Source organism: Pelodiscus sinensis, chromosome 2 (genome assembly GCF_049634645.1).
Source record: "Pelodiscus sinensis isolate JC-2024 chromosome 2, ASM4963464v1, whole genome shotgun sequence".
NCBI lineage: Eukaryota > Metazoa > Chordata > Testudines > Trionychidae > Pelodiscus > Pelodiscus sinensis.
Window position 1 is genome coordinate 73,753,871 of NC_134712.1, and position 19,886 is coordinate 73,773,756.

Sequence of the window (19,886 nt, forward strand, 5' to 3'; positions counted from 1 at the left end):
GGGTGGAGTGAGGGTGGGACAGGGGTAGAGCAGGAGTGGGAAGTGGTGGAATGGAAGAAGAACCTGAGATGGTGGGGAGATTGAGCTCCGCCTGGCTAGAGGACAAGCTAACACTTATGAGTGGTGCCAGTGTAAAACCTTTAATGTGGCCCTAGCCATAGTGTAGGTCTGCACCAAGGACAGAGAGTGATGCCAGGAGCAGCTCTCTCTTCAGCAAAAGTTTGTCTTGTGTAAAGAATATGGAGCACAGCTACCTGCTTTCTCTGCTGCAATTTCTGCCTCTCCAGTCATGTCTGGGGAATATGAAACAAATGAACACCTGAAGTAGGGTGCTGAATACTAATTTGAGAAAACCAGTAGCACCATTGAATAGACCAATCAGACTCAACACTGCTTTTGGTGTCAAATGTTATCTGACACTTTTGTAACCTCCAGTTTGCAGAGCTGTGGTATTTGTTGTAGCTTTGACAGAGCACTGATCTGTGGCAAGCACAGCACACATCCTATTAAATCCTCCTCAAAAACTGAATAGCAGAAGCTAGTAGTTCCTGTGACAGGGATTGGAAAGGCACAAACTCTTGTTAAATGTAGGGTGGTTTGGAAGGGAATCAAGTGAAAATTCCAAACAAAGCCATAGGATTTTGTTGGCTCTTTTTTCCTCTTCTTTCTTTTTCATCTAGAAAATGTTACTGCTGCATTAGATGCTGACAAGGATTTTGCCACTTGTGATATCTGATATACTTCAAAATTCTGTTTTTCCATACCCTGTTGTAAATCTGGCATTATCTGATTGGATTCAGTGGTGTGACATCAGAATCTGGTCCGTGATATTCATGTCAATTTGTTACCAAGTAAAAGTAATACTACTTCACTTTTGCTTTTTTTTATCCTGTGCAGTGTTTGAAGTATGTCCAAGAAACCACCATCCCATATTGTCTTTTATTGATATGCCAAAGGTTTCACTGATGTTTCCCGGTGTATGACTTACTCCATCTTCACACTGATATAAATACAATCAGAACGTGCCCTTAATGCCTACTGACTGCATTCCACTTGGGGGTCATAGAATTGATTTGATGATGAGGTTGGAGTTGTGGGAAGGCAGAGTGCCATACTGTCATCAGAGGCAGTTGCAGGGGGCTTCACCCCAATGGTCACATTTGATCACAGCTCAATGCACAACCATCAGGTGGAGTTCATAGAGGTGGCAATCCCACCTTATGTCAATAGTTCAGAAGCAGCTATCCTGCCTCATGACAGCTGCCTGGGTGAAAGCTGGAGGACCTAGACTGCACTACTCCATCAGGTTTTGACCAAGGCTCTATGAAGCTGACTCACCCATCTTCATGTGCAGTTCAGCTTCTCATTGGCTCCCCTTAACAGGAGTGTAACACAGAAGAAGTCATTCTTCCACTCTACTCTGTGCAATCAGGCCTCAACTGGAGTATTGTGTCCAGTTCTGGGCACCACATTTCAGGAAAGATGTGGAGAAATCAGAGAAGGTCCCAAGAAGAACAACAAGAACAATTAAAGGTCTAGAGTATGTGACCACTGAGGGAATACTGAATGAATTGGCTTTGTTTAGTTTGTTTAGTTTAGAAAAGAGAAGACTGAGAAGGGACATGATAGCAGCTTTCAGGTATCTAAAAGGGAGAAAAAACCAAGGGGGAAGGAGAAAAATTATTCTCCTTAACCTTTGATGATTTTGATGGGCTTTAATTTCAGCAAGGGAGGTTTAGGTTGGGCATTAGGAAAAAGTTCCTAACTGTCAGGGTGATTGAGCACTGGAATAAATTGCCTAGGAACACTGTGGAATCTCCATCACTGGAGATATTTAAGAGCAGGTTAGACAGACATCTAGCAGGGATGGTCTGGTGTTTGGTCCTGCCATGAGGGAAGGGGACTGGACTTGACCTCTCAAGGTCCCTCCCAGTTCTAGTGTTCTATGATTTTACTCACATCTGCCTCCCCTGTGGCTGTTGTACACTCCATGGGACATCTATTCGAATGTCTAGTTCAGTGAGGGGCAACGTAGGCTAGTGAATGTGTTGCATGAGTGGCCATCCTTCATCTCAATGAGCCACGAGATTGTTGTAATCATTATGGTCTCACGGGGTAGGGTAATTTTGTTAACTATGCTTGCATACCTAGAATTTGCGGGGAGTGCTGATTGAACCAAAGCAATGCTCTGACTGGATGCATAGGGAGCGCGACACTCATAATGTTATGTGCAGTCAGCATACACCTCATTTCATGTGCCCTTACTTAAAGTGCATGCCACTTTTGTAATACCAGTAGGAAAAAAAATTACACGGACAAAACCCAGCAGAATCTGGCAACGCTGTGCATGGGTAATGGTAAACAAAATGGTGCATGGGCCACACATAGAACTCCAATGGGGTGGATGCTGAGCTGCAGGATGCCCACCACTGTTCTAGACCATGTCTCCATTGTTGTTTGTGGTGGGGCTCACTGCATACTGACTCACTGCATACTGACTCAGAAAATGCTTTGAGATCCTCATATGAAAATTACCATTAGTGTGATGTATGCCAGAGTACAAGCATAACATTCCATTGGTCTGTTACATTAATGAGACCTTTTGATGGATTCTTATTCCCATCATTAGGCTGAAATGCCTAGAAGAAGAGAGGGAATATTGCAGATGTTGTTCCCAATAAAATGAAGCATAAGTAGCAACAATTGTGCTCTACTCCTTGCTCTGTAATTAGAGAGTCATACAAAGCCCACTGAAATCAGTGAAAGAAACCTCGAGAGAAACCTTGCTGCAATGCAAGTCCTTTCCATTCCCACATAATATTGTCTGTCTATAAATAATAAAATAAAATAAAATAAAATAAAATAAAATAAAATAAATAAACAGTGATGTTTAGCACCAGCCTATGAACTTTCTTCTGGTTTAGCAGTAAGATTTGATATTTTTGTTCATTTTGCTCCTCACATAAAACTGAGTGAGTTATATATACTTTACCAAATATTTAGTTATAGTCATCTTCCTTCTGGGAGACCTGTATGGAGTTTTCCCACCTTTGCCATGTGCAGGCTGCTTTTACAGTCTATTGCTGCGCCTATGCACCCTTTTTGTAAACACAGTTTATTTTGTTCAATACAGTTTTATAGAGTGCTTTGCAGAGAAATGCTGAATTATTAAGCATTGAATGCAACTGGCTTTTATCCACTATACTACCTTTGTCACAGTCCCATACTTCAAAGCTACTCTTTGATAATGAGCTTTTTCTTTTTTCCTTGTGTCTACACATAATATAATTTTTTGCTGTTCAAATTGTTGCCGCATATGTCTTTATGAAATTATTTCCCAAATACACATTTTTTATGTTTGATGTCAACATCTACAGAGAAGTTTTTCTCTCTCCAACCTTTTTTTAGCTTTTGCAGATATGCATATTTTTTTCTTTCATTCAGGCTCCAGCTGTACTATTTCCCCCATGCTATTTTTAATTAACATCTCTTTTAATTAATAATATTGTTTCAGTCTGACTTTAACAGACTGACTTCTTGCCTTTGAAACTCTTCTTTTAAGTGTTTTAGGTGATTTTGAAAGCTCAGATCTAAGACAGTACTGTGGAAGATTCAGGCTTTCTGAGCTTTTCTTTTAGTAATAGGAGGATAAAGGTTCTCCTAGAACTTGGTTTGACCCTATCCACTTTTGAAGTTTTTCATATTCCCTGAGATTATTGGATTTTATATCTCTGTTTTCACGGGGAGCTGAGATCCATGAAAATCAGCAGGGGGTATATGAAGTCTTTCCCTCTCCCTCTTATGATTGTTTTTCTGGATACATTAGTTGTACTTTTCATCTGACATGTTTTCTGTGTTAAGTCAAGGATTTCATGTTTTTCTGATGTATCCTCTGTTTCACTTGAACATTTTTTTCTTTACTTTTTGCACTAACCAGGTTGATTATTTTGTCTGTACACACTCATTCTGACTTGTCTAGGTCAGTTTGGGTAAAATAGTTTACTATTTAGGACCTTAATATAGTTCTTCATTTATATTTATGGCACTTTAGCATGCCTTTTTCCTCTTTATGTAAAAACTGAGAATGATTTATTAACTGAACAACACTTTTCAACCTGCACTTAAATCTGCATCTTAGTTTTGCTCTCATCCACTCTCAGGCTATGTCTAGACTGCAAGCCTCTTTCAAAAGAGGCTTTTTCGAAAGATACTTTCAAAAAAGCCTCTTTTGAAAAAGAGCGTCTAGACTGCAAGCAGTACTTTCGAAAAAGCAAGCCGCTTTTTCGAAAGAAAGCACCCAGGCAGTCTGGATGCTCTCTTTCGAAAAAGCCCTGTTTGCATTCAAGAACGCCTTTTTTCGAAAGAGCGCTTTCGAAAAAAGGCGTTCTTCCTCGTGAAATTAGGTTTTCCGCCGTCGAAAGAAAAGCCGCGTTCTTTCGATTTAATTTCAAAAGAACGCAGCTGTAGTCTAGACGCAGGTGAAGTTTTTTCAAAAAAAGGCTACTTTTTTCGAAAAAACACTTGAGTCTGGACACAGACTCAGAAATTTACATTTTCCAAAGCCAGAAGGAACCACTGTGACCATCTCGTCTGACATCTGTATAACAAAGGAATAGACCTTCTGCAAAATAATTCCTAGAGAAGATCTTTTGAAACACATCATGTCTTGATTTAAAAATCGCCAATGATGGAGACTCCACCATAACCTTTGGTTAATTACTCTCACAATTAAGGATGTATGCCTTTTTCCAGTAAGAATTTGTTTAGCTTCAGCTTCCACCCGCTGGATGTGTTATAACTTTCTCTGCTAGATTGACTAAATATTACTAAATATTTATTCTCCACATAGATCCTTATGGGCCATAGTTAAGTCATCTTTTAGCCTTTTCATCATTAAATTAAACTGATTTCTATAAGGCATGTTTCCTAATGTTCTAATTATTCTTGTGTTTTTTTCTGAATCTTTTGCAATTTAGCAAAATCTTTCTTAAATTGTGGATACCAGACCTGGACACAGGATTCCAGCAGAAGTTGTAGCAGTGCCAAATACAGCAGTAAAATAACCTCTCTACTCGTACTCAAGATGGCCCTGTTTATGCATCATATTAGTCCTTTTGGCCATCGCATCACATAGGAAGTTGATGTTCAGATGACTAATTACCACAGCCTCCAAAATCTTTTTATTTTTTTAAAAAAGTGAAATAGCACAGGGCCAAGAACCAATCCCTGCAAGACCATACTAGAAACACACCTGCTCAATGATGATCCTCTATTTACAATACATTTAAAGACCTACACTTTATTTAGCTCTTAACCCACTGAATGTGTGCCATGTTAATTTTACATATTTCTCTTTCAAACTCTAATTTTTAATTTACTTTTTCCATGTAAAATTGAGATTTCTTATGTTTTCAAAGATTACAAATTTGGGGCATCATCTAGCATTCACTTGGTGCCTATTGATTTTTCTGGGAAATATGGGTAAGTGAAGGATTAAAGCACATTTTTTCTTATTTGTGTGTTTATTTTGTAGCAAATAATTATAATATAAAATTACTCTGAATCAAATAACCATTTTTTTCTCAATCTCCTCTAAGATGAAAAGAATTAGCTTTCTCATCAACGGAATTTAGCTCTTTACCAAGTTCCCTTCTCTCAAAACAATATTTTTCTTTTCTGGGAAATAGCCAAAAAATGTGAGCCAAAACCAATTTTGCTTTTGGCAGATTTGAGAATATGTGAACTTTGTGGTTTTACCCTGCGACCAAATGGTTTCACCTTGATACATAGTAGGTTGTTCTTTCTTTCTTGGCTCATATATTTTCTTTTATTTTCTTCCCATACATTGACATAATATGTAAGACATCCCAGCGTGCCGAATTTGGCCTATATATGTACATTGCTCAATGTCAACAAGTACTCAGAATGCTCAAAGTGCCAGGGAATCCTACACTCCCTTGTGTCATAATCCTACATAAATTGGCAGCCCATGGAAAGGAATCATGTAGGGTTTGATCTAGCACCCAATAATGCTGATTGAAAGACTTCTGAATGACAGCAATGGAGTTTTGTTGAGCACATTACATGGGATAGAAAAACTCCTTTTGAGTTATTGAGTACTCCTATTGTTTCTCTCACTGTATAGAAAACTAGAGGGAAATTATTAGGAACAGTATGACTTTCCCTTTGTTTATTTGTTAACAATGGCATTTTCCATGGATCTAATGAAGTTTATCCCCAAATGTTTTAGTTAAATATTTATCAGACAAATGTATCATTTTTCAGCATGATAATCTAGCCCCATGGTGTTCAACATGCTAGCCACTAGCCACATGTGGCTCTTTGGCTGGTTGAATCTGAGTAGCTGGCTTGAACAATGAGGTTATTTGGCTGGTTGAGTGTGGCTAGTATAGCACTATAGTGGCGACTACTTCCAAACTAATTGGAAACCACAGAGCTAGCACTTAAAAAAATGTGAACATCCAAGTGGATAGTATACACTAAGCTGGTGTGAGGATTTAACGTCATTGTAGTGATTGCCCTTGTTAAGAACATATGGAAATACACTATTTAGAACTGGCATGAAGTTTTATTATTTTGCACTTTATTACTGCCATCTGGCACCCTGGAATAAATGAAATCTCCACAGTTTGTTTTCCAAAAATAATTTTAAAATCTCCCCCTTTACACTCTTTTTATAATTGAAAGAGTTAGGAAGAAGGATTTTTAAGGCAGAACGAGCTTTTAGGACTCAGCTTTCAGATAGTTGAAGAGTGTTGGTCATTTTACCCCCATTTGTGCCTTTGAAGATCTCTTTTGGGGAGATTATTATTTATTATAAGGTGAGGAAGGGGACTAGATATCTCAGGCTGATGCATATAGCTAATGGTTGGCCAGCACTTCCCATTATGAATTCCTGTCTTTAGTTACTTATAATTTCACCAAACTTTAATTGTTTGGATGAAACTATCCACATCTGGTGTATGCCTCAGACTGAATTTTTCTATTGTTGGAACTGAAAGTTTTATTCTTTTTATATTTGTATTTTAGGTTTAGTAATATAGTAATGTAGTTTAATAATGTAATATTAAATTAAGCTCTTTTAGTTAAATGTCTATTTCCTTGTCTTAAAGTTTAGTGCAGTGGTCCCCAACCTTTTGGGGCTGCTGGGCACCCGGGGGCGGGGACGCACACACACCAGGGGCGGAGCTTTGCACACGCCCGTGGGCATGGCCACCCATATGCCACATGCCCGGTGCTAGCACCACCCATGCGCCACACTCCCAGGGCCGGCGCCGCTCCTGTGCTGCTCACCCAGGAGCCAGCAGCGTCCATGTGCCGCGTGCTTGGGGCCAGTGCTGCTTCTGTGCCATGTGCCCAAGGGCAGGGACGCTCATACACCGCGCTCCTGGGGCCAGCACAGCCCATGCACCGCACACCTGGGGCCGGGGCTGCCTATGTGCTGCACGCCTGGGGCTGGCGCCACATCTATGCCGGGAGCCCAGGGGCGGGGCCGGCACCGATCACTCGATGGGCGCACAGAAATGGCCCGGCGGATGCCATGGCACCTGTGGGCACTGCATTGGGAACCACTGGTTTAGTAAGTTTAATAAATGGTCCTAAGTTAAAAGATAGTTTTGGTATTGTGTCTGTGTTACTAGATTAAAGAGATGTTGAAGGCTAAGGCCTTGATTGCTTGATTTACAATGTCTCTTTGCTTTGCCAATGCAGATGTTGATCATAGAATCATAGAATACTAGGACTTGAAGGGACCTCAAGAGGTCATCAAGTCCAGTCCCCTGCCCTCATGGCAGGACCAAATACTATCTAGACCATCCCTGATAGACATTTATCTAACCTACTCTTAAATATCTCCACAGATGGAGATTCCATAACCTCCCTGGGCAATTTATTCCAGTGTTTGACTACCCTGACAGTTAGGAACTTTTTCCTAATGTCCAACCTAAACCTCCCTTGCTGCAGTTTAAGCCCATTGCTTCTTGTTCTGTCCTCAGCAGCCAAGATGAACAAGTTTTCTCCCTCCTCCTTATGACACCCTTTTAGATACCTGAAAACAGCTATCATGTTCCCCCTCAATCTTTTCTTTTCTAAACTAAACAAACCCTATTCTTTCAGCCTTCCTTCATAGGTCATGTTCTCTATCATGACCTATGTTGCTTAATCATTCTTGTTGCTCTTCTCTGGACCCTCCCCAATTTCTCTATATCTTTCTTGAAATGCGGTGCTCAGAACTGGACACAATACTCCAACTGAGGCCTAACTAGCGCAGAGTAGAGTGGAAGAATGACTTCTCATGTCTTGCTCACAACACACCTGTTAATGTGTTCCAGAATCATGTTTGCTTTTTTTGCAACAGCATCACACTGCTCACTCATATTCAGCTTGTGGTCCACTATAACCCCTAGATCCCTTTCTGCCGTACTCCTTCCTAGACAGTCGCTTCCCATTTTGTATGTGTGACACTGCTTGTTCCTTCCTAAGTGGAGCACTTTGCATTTGTCTTGATTAAACTTCATCCTGTTCACCTCAGACCATTTCTCCAATTTGTCCAGATCATTTTGAATTATGACCCTATCCTCCAAATTAGTTGCAACCGCTCCCAGCTTGGTATCATCTGCAAACTTAATAAGCGTACTTTCTATGCCAATATCTAAATCGTTGATGAAGATATTGAAGAGAGCCGGTCCCAAAACAGACCCCTGTGGAACCCCACTTGTTATACCTTTCCAGCAGGATTGTGAACCATTAATAACTACTCTCTGAGGGTATGTCTAAACTACCCCACTAGTTCGAACTAGTGGGGTAATGTAGGCATACCGCACTTGCAAATGAAGCCCGGGATTTGAATTTCCCGGGCTTCATTTGCATAAGCGTGGAGTCGCCATTTTTAAAACCCCGCTGGTTCGAACCCCGTGCAGCGCGGCTACACGGGACACGAACTAGGTAGTTCGAACTAGGTTTCCTAGTTCGAACTACCATTACTTCTCATGAAATTGCCATTTCTCGAACTAGGAGGGTAGTGTAGACATACCCTGAGTACGGTTATCCAGCCAGTTATGCACCCACCTTATAATAGTCCCATCTAAATTGTATTTGCCTAATTTATTGATAAGAATATCATGCAAGACCATATCAAATGTCTTACTAAAGTCTAGATATACCACATCCATCACTGATGTTGTGAGCCCTTGTAACATTGCTTATGTGTGTGAATGTGTCTAGATAAGGTGCAAAATTTATTGCTCAAAACAAGATGGGTGGAGAAGGAGGTTGAGTGTGGGCGAAAACCAGACTACCCAACGTCAAAGATGCGTACCCATAATAAGGAGTGATTGGAAGACTGACGAGCCTTGAAGCAAAGCTGGCATCCCCAAAAGATGATTGATTGCAGGATGAGCCTTCAAGAGATGTTTGGGAATGATTGACATCAACAAGATAACACTAAGGTCACAGGATGACACAGCGGAATACATTGATTTCAACAGAGAAAAGGATTATAAAAGCAGGCTAATTTGCTATGGAACTTTGGGTTTATCTTGCCACCAACTCCAGAGGAGCATCGGATCGATAGACTGACAAAGGCCCTGCTCTCCCTCTGTGTTCAATCTAGCTGGCCACTAGACTGATATAGAATCTGGACTGGTAACTATGACATCGTCTGGCGGGACTGTGTGTGTGTGTATGGTGTTTGTGTGTGAATGATTGAAAAGCATATGCAGCTGTTGTATTCTCAAAAAATGTGGCATACTGCCTTTTCCTCTATAAAAGATCTTGTGTGCTTCATTTAAGCATAACACCATGGTCATTGTCCCAGAGCCACAGACCCTTGGACCATCACCCCAAAGTGTCGTAATTATGATAGAACATTAAATTCTGGTGAAGCTATTGTTTCACTGGCGGTTTTTTCCAATGAGTTCTAATATAAATATTATTTTCCTCTGTTAGATTACAGGGTGGTTGAACACAGATTTGTAGAAAAAGACTGTGGTGAGATACTTTTAACATAGGATTTCAATTGGGGAAAGAAGTGTTTAATAAAGATAAGAATCACACAACTGCATTTATATAGTACTTTTCATGGAGGGTCCCAAAATTTTTGCCAACATTAATCAACTAATGCTCAGAATAACTCTTAGAAAGGCTGGGAGGCCAACAGCCTTTCTGGGTGTCTGGCATGGTGGTGGGATTGGGGGGCTCCACACTCCTGGAAGAGGCAGGGACTTGTATGGAAGGGGAAGCCAGCCCTCAATGCTGCACAGAATATGCTGTGATGATTCCCCCAGCCCCCTTGACAGCCCTGAGAGCATGCCACTCATATATGATTCTCACCCTCTGTAGCCACCTCTCCAAAGATATGCAGGGGGTTGGAGTCAATGACCTCCTGAGGTCTCTTTCAACCCTATGATTCTATGATTCAAAGCTTTTGACATGGCTAATCATACCTTTCTCAGATTTCATGACTCTGTCCTTTACTGGTTGTACTCCTGACTCTCTTAATAGTTCCTTGAGCATCCCATTATGTAGGTTCCCCTTTTCCCCCATCCATCTACCCTTAAATCCCAAAGGGATCCATTTTTAGCTCCCTACTTTATACCCTCCGTCTGAGTGATCTTAATCTGTTCATGTGGCATCAACTGTCATCATATTCCAATGACTCACAAAGATAAGTTTGCACTCCTTACCTGTCTACTTTTCTACAAACTTGCAAATCAGCAAATAACATTTCCTCCTTGATGGTGTAGTGCCAGTTTAACATGGCCAAAACGGAACTCTGAAATTCTTTCTGCGCCAGTCATACCATTATCCTTCCTGTCAATTAGATCCAGAACCTGCAAGTCATCTTCAATACTGGCTGTCATCCTATTCATCCAGGCTGTCTCAATATCTTGCTGATTTTTCCTCTATAACATGTTTTAGATGTAACTTTCTTTTTCAGCCAAACAACTTAAATTCTTGTCTTGCCTCTCAACATCTATTGTTTTGATTAGTGCAACCACCTATTCTCTGGTCTGTCTCTCTCACACATTCCTATCTTCCCAAATCAAAACAAAATGTAGCCATGTCTCTACTTCTGACCATATCATCCACCTCTTTGAATCTCTCATATTTTTTCTCCTTTTATCACCAAATCCAGTTCAACCCTCTATTCCTAACTTTCCTTGCCCTTCACAATACTTCTGTTCCTATGTGATGAAGTAGGTGATTTGTGGAGGATTCAAAGGGTTTGCATGCAGAGGGGAGGGACTCAGGCTACGTCTACACTACAAGGCTTTTGCACAAAAATGGCCGGTTTTGCGCAAAAACCTGCGGAACGTCCACACCTCAAATGTGCTTTTGCGCAAGTAAATCAGCAGTAAAACAGCAGAACAGAGGGCTTTTGCTGGTGTAGGTAAACCTCCTTTTACGAAGCATAACTCCCTTTTGCACTACAGCTATTGAGCAAAAAGACAAGTGTGGACGCTCCAGAGGGGAAAAGCACATGTGCTCTGATGGCCATTCTATCAGAGCTTTCTAGCACAAGAGTGCCCATGCAGTGTGGATGCTCTCTTGCAAAAAAACACATCACTTTTGCAATGCGCTTTGAGATATGGACGTGCTCTTGCGCAAGAAGTTTTTGCGCAAAAACCCTTGCTCAAAAGGCTTCTTGCACAAGAAGACTGCAGTGTAGATGTCCCGGAGCAGTGTCTAAATTGCAGCATTTTTCTGGAAAAACTGACATTCTTCTGGAAAAACAATACTTGCGTCCACACTGCCATTGAGATCTTTTGACAGAAAGTTGAAAGAATGGAAGGTTTTTTCTGATGGCGGTAAGCATCTTTCTACGAGGAAGAAGTCTTTTTCCGAATAAGCTTTTTCAGAAAAAGGTGTATGTGGATGCAGATGAGGGTTCTTTCGAAAGGAGAGGCCTCCGGGAAACAACACAGGTGCCCTGGTGGCCACTCTGTCCATACTAATCACAACTTAAATGCGAGATAGCATCCCATAAATGTGGATGTTATCTTTTGAAAAAGCATATCGCTTTTTTATTCCTCTTTTGCTGTATGGATGCTCTCTTTGGGTACGTCTACACTACAGCGCTAGTTCGAACTAACTTAGTTCGAATTAGTTAATTCGAACTAAGCTAGTTCGAACTAACGCATCTAGAACTAAAAACTAGTTCGAACTAGCGTTTTGCTAGTTCGAACTAGTAAGTCCACATTGAGTGGACTCTGAACAGGGCTTAATGATGGCCGGAAGCAGTGCCGGCAGGGCATAAAAGGAGGACTTAGAGCATGGAGATACTGTCTCAGGCTAGCCGAGGGCTGCGCTTAAAGGGTCCCGACCCCCACCCCGGACACACAGTTCTAAGGGGTGCCCCGCTTGCAAAGAAGTTCTGGCTTGGAGTGCCCTGAGTGCCCACACTGGGCACATCACACCACTCGGCCATCAGCCCGGCTGCACTTGCCGCAGGCTGCCATCTGGGGAGAGGGAGTAATTGGGGGGCTGCAGGAGAGCTTCCACCCCCAGAAGCCCGCAGAGCCAGCCCAGTCCTCCCCATCGGGGGCTCGTACCCCATTCCTCCCTCACCTCCTTCCACTTGCCCTTCCCTAGCCCCCCTTCTTCTTGATGTACAAAATAAAGATAACGTTTCTTCCAACATTGACTCTGTCTTTATTGAAAAAAACTGGGGGAGACTGGGAAAAGGAGGTGGGAGAGGGGAAGAGAAAGGCTGGGAGAGGGGAGGGCAACTAACATGATCAGGGGTTGGGAACAGGTCCCAGATGAAGAGAGGCTACAGAGACTGGGACTGTTCAGCTTAGAAAAGAGGAGACGGAGGGGGGACAGGATAGAGGTCTGTAAAAGCAGGGGTTGGGTGGAGAGGGTGCATTCAGAAAAGTTCTTCATGAGTTCCCATAAAGAAGGACTAGAGGACACCAAAGGAAAGGAATGGGTAGCAGGCTTGAAACTAGTAAGAGAAAGTTGTTCTTGACAAAGCAAATAGTTAACCTGTGGAACTCCTTGCTGCAGGAGGCTGTGAAGGCTACAACTAGAACAGAGTTTAAAGGAAAGTGAGATCAAGTCATGGAGGTTGGGTCCATGGAGTCCTATTAGCCAGAGGGTAGGAGTGGTGTCCCTGCCCAAAGTTTGTGGAAGGCTGGAGAGGGATGGCACGAGACAAATGGCTTGGTCATTGTCTTCGGTCCATCCCCTCCAGGGTCCCTAGGGTTGGCCGCTGTGGGCAGACAGGCTACTGGGCTAGATGGACCTTTGGTCTGACCCAGGACGGCCATTGTAAGCTCAGGGCTCAGTGTCGGGGGTCTCAGTGGACCCCCTTGATTTTCATGCACACCTGCTCCTGGGTGGCCAGGCTGGCAGCTCTCCTGCCCTAGACGGCCACTTTCCTGTGCCTAGTGCGGAGATCGTGGACAAGGTCCACGATGTCCGCACTAGTCAGGAAGATGCCCGCCTCTTGCGGTCCAGGGCAAGCTCCCGGGAGCCGCCAGCCTGGTCCCGGCAAGAGGGGGTGGGCTGGGGGGCATCGGGTGGGTGGCTCTGTGCCGTGCCAGGTGCAGGGTCTGCTAGCTGGGTGCTGGCAGGCTTGCACCTGGCACGGGCACCGTAGCCAGCCCGTGCCCCTTTAAGGGGTCCGGGGCCGGGAGGGGGGCATAGAGTTTCCCTGGTGTTGGCCAGAGTGGCCACCAGGGAAACCTGGGGAGGGCTAGCCTCCCACTAGTTCGAACTAAAGGGCTACACAGCCCTTAGTTCGAACTAGCTAGTTCGAACTAGGCGTTAGTCCTCGTAAAATGAGGTTTACCTAGTTCGAACTAAGCGCTCCGCTAGTTCGATTCAAATTCGAACTAGCGGAGCGCTAGTGTAGCGCATAGGAAAGTTAGTTCGAACTAACGTCCGTTAGTTCGAACTAACTTTCTAGTGTAGACATACCCTTTAGAAATAAGCTTTTCTGGAAGATCTATCCTGGAAAAGCTTCTTCTGAAAGAAGCTTGAAGTCTAGACATAGCCTGAATGTTACTGGTTTAACGAGGGAAGCAGAGAAGGAGTTTTTTGTTACAGGAAACAGTTCAAAACTGCAGACCCCAGCGACTGATGAAATAAACTACATCTAGACTGCAAGCTTCTTGCACAAGAAGCTTCTTTTTTTGGAAAAGATCTTCTGCAAAAACTTCTTGCACAAGAGCACATCCACATTGCAAAAGCACATAGAAAAAGTGATGTGCTTTTGTGAAAGAGAGCGTCCAGATTGCATGGATGCCCTCTCGAAAGTAAGTTCTGATTGCTATGCACAGAACGGCCGCCAGGGCAACTGGGCTTTTTCCTCTTTCCTCTTTTTGTACAAAAAACTCTCTTCCCTGTCTACACACACCTTTTTGTGAAAGAGCTTTATTACAAAAAGGCATTCTTCCTCATAGAATGAGGAATTCCTATGCCAAAAAAAACCCTCTGTTCTTTTGATTTTTTTTTTGTTTTTTGTTTTTTTTGCACAAAAACGTGCCAGAGGTGTGAACGCTCCATGAGTTTTTTTGGAAAAACAGCCGTGTTTCAGAAAAAAACTTTGTAGTGTAGACATAGTGACTGTGAGACCCAGCTCGGATGGCACAGTGGGTTCTAGCCAGTGGGAGGACAATGGGCTGCAGTGAGAAGACCTCAGTCACCTAACTAGCTAGTTCCACCCAGGGGAAACAAAAGACGGAAGAGGAGAGGAGAGGAGAGGAGAGGAGAGGAGAGGAGAGGAGAGGAGAGGGGCCCATTCAACCTTGTTTAACTGGACGAAATACAAGGGAGTGGCTGCTAGAGGGGGATATTGGAGACTCAGCTGGAAAAAGGGAGCTTCTGACCTGGATAGTGAGAAATCAGGCAGAGCCCACCTGGCTGCAGGGGAGACTTCAGACACTACAAGGTTTTTGTACAAAACCAGCCATTTTTGCACAAAAACCGGTGGAGCATCCATACCTCAAGCGCGTTTTTGCACAAAAAAATACAGTAAATTGACAGGACAGAGGGCTTTTGCCAGTAGTTATTCCTCTCCCCACGAGAAATAACTACTTTTTGCGCTACAACTCTTGCATAAAAAGGCATGTGTGGATGCTCCGGAAGGGTTTCTTGTGCAAAAAGAGCCTATCAGAAAAAGCACAGGTGCTCTGATGGCCATTCTTTTAATGGCAATCAGAGCTCTCTTGTGCAAGAGCAACCATGCAATATGTACACTCTCTTGTGCAAAAGCACATCGCTTTTGTGATGCACTTTTGAGGTGTGGACGCACTTTTGCGCAGGAAGTTTTTGCGGAAAATCTCTTCCCCAAAGAGCTTCTTGTGCAAACCCCCTACAGTGTAGACAAAGCCTCAGACATGACAGGACTGAGAGTTCCTTTGCTGTGTTCAAAGCTCAATAAACTCTCCAGTTTTAAAATGGCTGAGAGTCGCTCTGATCTGGAGAACAGGGTTGCAGAGTCCAGAGTGAGTGGACTCCCTGAGGGGGCCCACCGCAGAGACAGGCATGATGGGGGCTCCAAATGCATTGACTCTGGAGGTGCAGGGGCAGACCCTCAGGAGAGAGTGAACTCCCCGAGAAGGGGCTGTCGCACTTGGAGCGGACTCCCTGAGAAGGGGCTGTCGCACTGTTGGAGGTTCCACACGGGGGTTGTATGGGCCAAATGTAGGCACAACCTGTGAGTCCATGACAACCTATCAACATAGACAGCTATGATTTTATTTAGAGAAATCAAAACTCATGAAATACCCTGTGGAATCATTCATGAAGTCCTCTGTAATGCTTTTTTCACAGTATCCAGGGCCATAATGCACATACTAGGTCAGACCAATGGCCCCTCTAGCCCAGTAGCCTGTCTTTCAGTAGTGCCAGTGCCAGGTGTTTAATAAAATACTGGAACTCATTGAGCGAAACATCCTCTGCTCTATACACTCAGCTTCTTTCTATCAGAGGCTAGGAATGCTGAGAGCATGAAGTTGCACCCCTGACCGTCACTGCTCTATCCTCTATGAACTTACCTACTTCCTTTTTGAACCCCATTGTATTTTTGGCCTTCACGTCTCCTGGCAAACAGTTCCACAGGTTGACTATGAGTTGTGTGAAGAAATGCCTCCTTTTATTTGATTTAAACCTGCTGCCTATTAATTTAATTGGGTCACCCCTAGTTCTTGTGTTCAGGGAAGGAGTAAATAGAACTTCCTTATTCACTTTCTCTGCACCACTTAGAATTTTATAGACCTCTATCATATCCCCCTTGTCTCTTTTACAAGCTGAACAGTCCCAGTCTTCCTAATCTCTCATTTGGCAGCTGTTCCAGCCCCTTAATCATTTCTGTGACCTTCTTTGTTCTACCTTTTCCAAATCTAATATATCTTTTCTTGAGTTGGGTAGTGCATACTGTACTCTAGATGTATGGAAGTGGGCGTTTCAGTTGAGTTGCCTTATCATACTTCTTTTACACCCAAGCCAAGGCAGACAGGGGAATTACATACTGTGGTAAGTTAAAACCTGCTTATCAGCCCTTCTTTGAGTCTGACGGTACAGGTAAAACATACTTTCCAATACATATGCACAACTCCTTAAATATCAGCCATAGACACAATTTACAGCAATATGAAGATCAGTCTGACACAAGTTTAATAGATATCTCACTTGATCCTCTTTGCAAAAGAACTATGAAAGCAATGTGTGAGTTTGTCGGGCCTGTCAGGAGTTACTGTTGCAGAACAGAGAACCCTTTGCCAGCTGGCACCAATGGCTCTCTGTGTCACATCCTCCTTCTTAGCCATTTTAAAATCCCAGTGAAACTAATTATTCTGAAATTACTGTTATCTACATTACTACGTATTCAACAAATACCCAAAGTGTCCCACATGCCATCAGGACATATAAAGCAGAAGGTGCTACAATGAGGATGGGAGAGGTCGAATTTGCCCTGGGCCCAGTGATTCAAAAGGAACTGGGGTACCCTACCACTGCTACTGCTACCACAGGATCTGTGGGGGCCAGAGCCCCACGTCCTTTAAATCGCTGCCGGGATGCCATGTGGCAAACTGTGAGGGTATGTCTACATTACAAAGTTAATTCGAACTAACAGACGTTAGTTCAAATTAACTTTGATAGGCACTACACAGGCAAACCGCTAGTTCGAACTTAATTCGAACTAGCGGAGCGCTTAATTCGAACTAGGTAAACCTCATTCTACGAGGACTAACGCCTAGTTCGAATTAAGTAGTTCGAACTAAGGGCTGTGTAGCCACTTAATTCGAACTAGTGGGAGGCTAGCCCTCCCCAGCTTTCCCTGGTGGCCACTCGTCTGCCCCCCTCCTGGCCCCGGAGCCCTTAAAGGGGCACGGTCTGGTGCGCGTGCCAGGTGCAAGCCTGCCAGCACCCAGCCAGCAGACCCTGCACCTGGCAAAGCACGAACCAGCCACCCGCTGCCACCCAGCCCTCTGCCTCTTCCCGGGACCAGGCTGGCGGCTCCCGGAAGCCTGCCAAGGTCCGCAAGAGGCGGGCACCCACCAGGTCTAGTGCAGAGATCGCACTAGGCACAGGAAAATGGTCGTCTAGGGCAGGATACCTGCCAGCCTGGCCACCTAGGAGCAGGTTTGCATGAAAATCAGAGTGGTCCAGTGAGACCCCCCGACCCTGAGCCCTGAGCTTAGAATGGCCGTACTGGGTCAGACCAAAGGTCCATCTAGCTGAGTAGGCTGTCTGCCGACAGTGGCCAACACTAGGGACCCTGGAGGGGATGGACGGAAACAATGACCAAGCCATTTGTCTCATGCCATCCATCTCCAGCCTTCCACAAACAGAGGCCAGGGACACCATTTCTACCCCCTGGCTAATAGCACTCCATGGACCCAGCCTCCATGACTTTATCTAACTTCTCTTTAAACTCTGTTCTAGTTCTAGCCTTCACAGCCTCCTGCAGCAAGGAGTTCCACAGGTTGACTATTTGCTTTGTAAAGAAGAACTTTCTGTTATTAGTTTGAAGCCTGCTACCCATTCATTTCATTTGGTGTCCTCTAGTCCTTCTATTATGGGAACTAATGAAGAACTTTTCTTTATGCACCCTCTCCATACCATTCATGCTTTTATAGACCTCTATCATATCCCCCTTGGTCTCCTCTTTTCTAAGCTGAAAAGTCCCAGTCTCTTTAGCCTCTCTTCATGTGGGACCTGTTCCAAACCCCTCATCATTTTAATTGCCCTCCCCTCTCTCACCCTCTCTCTTTCCCTCTCCCACCTCCTTTTCCCAGTCTCCCCGAGTTTTGTTCAATAAAGAGAGTTTCTATTTTTGAACACACGTGTCCTTTATTTTGTACATCAGGAAGGGGGGCTAGGGAGGGGTAAGTGGAAGGATGTGAGGGAGGAATGGGGTACGAGCCCCCGATGGGGAGGACTGGGGTGGCTCTGCGGGCTCCTCGGAGTTGAAGCTCTCCTGCAGCCCTCCGATTGACCCCCCCACCGGATGGCAGCCTACGGCAAGTGCAGCCGGGCTGATGGCCGAGTCTTGTGATATGCCAAGTGTGGGCATTCAGGGCATTCCAAGACAGGACTGCTTTGCTGTCCCTCATCAAGTTAGACAAGTGAGCAGGGAACCCCTGAGAACTGTCTGTCCAGGGTGGGGGTCGGGTCCCTTTAAGCACAGCCCTCGGCTAGCCTCAGACAGTAGCTCCACGCTCTATGTCCTAATCTGATGCCCTGCCGGAACTGCCTCCAGCCATCCTTAACCTTGGTTTAGGGTCCACTCGATGTGGACATGCTAGTTCGAATTAGCAAAACGCTAATTTGAACTAGTTTTTAGGTCTAGATGCACTAGTTTGAATTCGCTTAGTTCGAATTAACTAATTTGAATTAAGTTAGTTTGAATTAGTGCTGTAGTGTAGACATACCCTGAGAGACTCTGAGGGCTGGTTGTGGGGAAGGAGGAGAAGCTGCAGTGAGCGTTGGGCAGTGCTGAGGGCTGGCTGCCTCAGACCCATTTCTTCTGCCCAAAGCTCCGACCTTTCTGAGAGCACCAAGCCTGCTCCCCTGTCCCCATTGTGCCCAGGGTCCCGACAGACTTGTAAAGCAGACACTCCTCATAGATCTAGAGTTGACAAGATACACGGAGCAGAAATAAACAAACCAAGGGAGGGAATGGAGAAAGGATAGGAGTGTTACAAAAGCAGAGAAATCGGACAATACACATCTTAATGGCTTTTGCGGATGTTTGTGTCAACATCCTGGGCTAGATTCTTCATCCTACTTGAGGTCCACTTGAACAGATTTGGAAAGAGTAGGGTGACAGGAAGCAAACTGCAGCTCCCTAATCCTGTCTAATGCCATCATGGCTCAAGATACAGCAGTTAAGGAACAACTCTATGTTATGTCACCCTGTAAGATTACTCAGAAGCAGAGGATGGGACTAGCATGCTATGCTGCTCTTTGCCCTCATATAGACCCCTTCTCAGGTAATGGGAGGTGCTTGTTGTAGGAGGCTGAGTAGCCACCTCCACCAGATTTCCAGCAATGAAGAGAAAATAGCCCTCTGCTGGCTATTTCTGCCCAACTCATGAGCAATACAAAGTGTGATTGTCAGACCTGAGAATCCTGGCCACTTGTTTTTACAATTAACCTATGGTTGTATTTTTTTAAAATAGATGATTATATGGGAGTTTTGCCTGAGCAAGGACTTCAGGATTTTATGCTTAAAGGCTCAGCCCAGCTCCACTTAACATAATTGGAAAGACTCTCCTTAATCTCAATGGACATAGGATCTGGGCCTTGGTGCGTGATCCTTTTCTCCTCTCTTGTTCTTAGATCTGTGTGGCTACACACTAGCATCTGTGAAACAATATTCTTTCGGTTTTGCATTGTTCTATAAACTGTGC